We start from the raw sequence: 3169 nt of genomic DNA, 5'->3' as shown, positions 1-3169 counted from the left end.
GTTTCATTGAGAATATTTATGCAACTGCAGAAGGATTTTGAATTGCTAATCATCCCAATACATAACCCAGATCTTTTAAGTTTGGCAGTAAACTAACCCATACTCTAGCCCATATCTAAACTCCACTCTGCATGTTTTTTTGCTATACAGTGTTTACCACTTGCGAACCTAATAGCTTTAAAAAAAAAATCTTGTGTGTAGGGTATAGATAAGATGCATTAATTACAGCGCAGTACAAGGGATATTAGCAACCGGGATCTGATCTCTGGATTTTGGAAGTATTGGGATATATTGAAAACTTGTTGTCATAAATTGTAGCTATTATGCCCAGTCCCATATTTAAGCTCAGATTTTCACTTCCATTTGTACCAATTGACATTCTTCCAGCTAATGCTCATCAGAAATCTGTATCAATAAACCATCCCAGAAGACGAGAATATGCCCTACAGATATGACCCACAGCTCTGCTGGAATTAAGGTAGCAGGTCTGATTCTAAAAATAACAAATTTCTTTCAAAGCAGAGGGCAGAGACTGACCCACATTTTTTTAAGGAATTTGTAGTTTATAATCTAAAGGCATGTTGGGGTGAAGGAGCCCTGCTGAAAGACATTTCCCAGCATCAAAAAAGAATGAAAAAAACTTGGTTTAATACAAAGTGCACTTGAGTGTTTGGAGTTCAGCAGACAGCAGTGACTTATCACAGCATTTCAAAATTTCATTGTTTCTTCAAGAGTTCTAAACTCTCAAAGGTCCTCAACACTCAACTTTCACAGCCCTATTCTTCCACACTTTGTTTTGAAACTGTGGTTATCCGACTGTGCTGAGCTTACCTTTTTAAAGTCATGTGAATAGGAACTTTCGCTGATGTCTTTCAATGTAGACATAAAAAAAAATCTTTTGAGTCTGTGATTTGAGGGGTGATGGGAGGGAAAAACAATCTTCTGATTCACAGTGGAGAATGATGAGGATCTAAGCCTACAAACTCTGTTGATTCTTGCTGAAGCTCAGCAATGAGCAGAAGAAAGGAAGGGGCCGCTAAGGAGCACGTCAGCTCCCCCACCACATCAGAGTGCACTGCACCCGCGAGTGTCCATGGAGCTTGTCAGGAGAGGAAATGCAAGAGATGGAGACTAAGCGTGTCACTGAGGGATGAAGGAACTCACACCGACTGAGAAGAAGCAGTCGGACGTGGGTTTGAACAACGTTTGTCTCCATCCCAAGGAAATAATTAAAATACCAGGCAGTGAGTGACTCTCTCTCCTCCTGCCTCTCTGTCTGGGCCTGAGAAACTCTTCCCCAGCATCAGTGCTCCTGAGCCTTTCTGTAGTCCTGAACAAGATTTTTTTTTTTTGGTGAAAAAGCCAGTTAGCACATAAATTCTCAAACAGCTCTTTCTAGAGACCTGATCTAACATCATCTCATTGAACTTACTTAGAAAGAATGAATAACAAATGCATCATGCCTGAAACCAAGTGATTCTGACCATATTCACATTAAGGAGATGTAAATATTGAGGAAAGAAGAAGCGTCCAGTGTTGAGGGCACCACCTAGGAATACACAGCCTTTCTCAGAACTGGCCTCTGCCATAACTATCTTGAAAAATCAAGATAAGGAAAGTTAAATTCAACACTCAGTGCAAGAATATGCCACCTGTAAATGGGATAAAAGAGCTTCCTTTCCTCACAGACACATTTACAAGCGCTATAAAGATGAGGAGGCAGCTCAGAGGTAACCACTAAATACAGAAGTACTGAGAGGAGTTTTGGTGACCAGGCATCTCCGAACACCAGAGCCTTCTGCTTTGTAAAGGCAGCAGTGGAGCAGGTGGGTTTAATGTAGCTTTTAAAGAGGCATGGGAAGTTTCGTTTCCCAGATAATCCCACCACTGAGCCTGCCAGTTCCGTGGGTTGTGGAGTTAGCCATGTTGGAATCTGAGTTACAACCACTTACAGGCTGAACAAAAGAGCTATTGAAATTATTTCACATAAAACAACTGGTTTTAGTCAAAGTAGATTCCAGTGAAGAAAGTAATAATACTTCTTAGCTTTCAATAAACCCATATTTTTATTAAGTGTCCTGGTTGCCAGCTGTGATCATAGTCTGTAAAACTTCTTATGCTTTTCTTAAAGCTCCAGGTATTGAAGACAAATAACTGTGCAGGAGTTACAGCTTCCATGTAAAAGTAGCAGTAGTTTTCCAGTCCTTGTGGCAGCCCAGGAATCACTCATTCCAGTGGTTTAGAGTTGATGGTCTAATACCTCAGCATGTGCAGACCACCCACCGTTAGGAAAACCTGAGGAAGGAATCCTGAAACTTTACCCAGATGATTCAGTTCAGTCCAAGTTCAGGCTGCTCTCGCCCTGTTATGTAAATGATGTAAAGACCCTCGTTACACAAGCCAGCGGAGCCACCCCAGGGATCAATTTGGCACAGTGCCCTCAGCATGTCGTTTGGGTGGAACCGAGCAGCTCCACCGAGATGCCGCTGCAAACAGAACTGGCTCTTTCCAGGGACCCTTTCTTCTTGTATTCCTTCAGTGCCTCTCCAACAAGCAAGCCGTTGCTTAGCAGTTGTGCCCTGCACATATGCATGTCAGCACTCAAGTACTATAAGGTGCACTGGCACCTTCCATTCTTTGAGGTTAAAATCTTCTTATTCATTTCTTTCATGCAATCTTTGTTTCAGTCTGTCTCCTTCCTATACGAAACCCGTCACGCGCTGGGAGATGACTCACTGAACTTTTCTTGCCTTTTAGCTCCTCTCTGTGAGTGTGTAAAGCACTACATCAGATGTTGGCTGTCCTGAATCACAGTTTCTATAGCTAAATCCACATTTCACAGCAGGTGTAGACCACGGTATCCCCGAGTCCTACTCAGTCCCCGCACCGTCCAGATCATCCCACAGCTGCAGAGCTCAGAGCATTTCTGGGGGCCATTCCTGGGGCCCTGAAGTAAGCTGTAGCTTATGCTTAACACAGACTCTTCAACAGATTATATGCATAAAATAAAACCAGTATTTTACCAATAGATGTGGTCTGTAACCATAGCACACGAGTCTGTTGAATCGCAAGTGTAAACCTAACCAACAGATGAGGACTCTCAAAGGAATTAAGATGGTTAACTAAGGAGACAGAAATTAATATAAAATCAAGGTACAAAATGCGTTAC

This window comes from Eurypyga helias, unplaced genomic scaffold, assembly GCF_000690775.1.
Source record: "Eurypyga helias isolate BGI_N326 unplaced genomic scaffold, ASM69077v1 scaffold21458, whole genome shotgun sequence".
NCBI lineage: Eukaryota > Metazoa > Chordata > Aves > Eurypygiformes > Eurypygidae > Eurypyga > Eurypyga helias.
Note: the sequence above shows the minus strand (reverse complement) of the source record.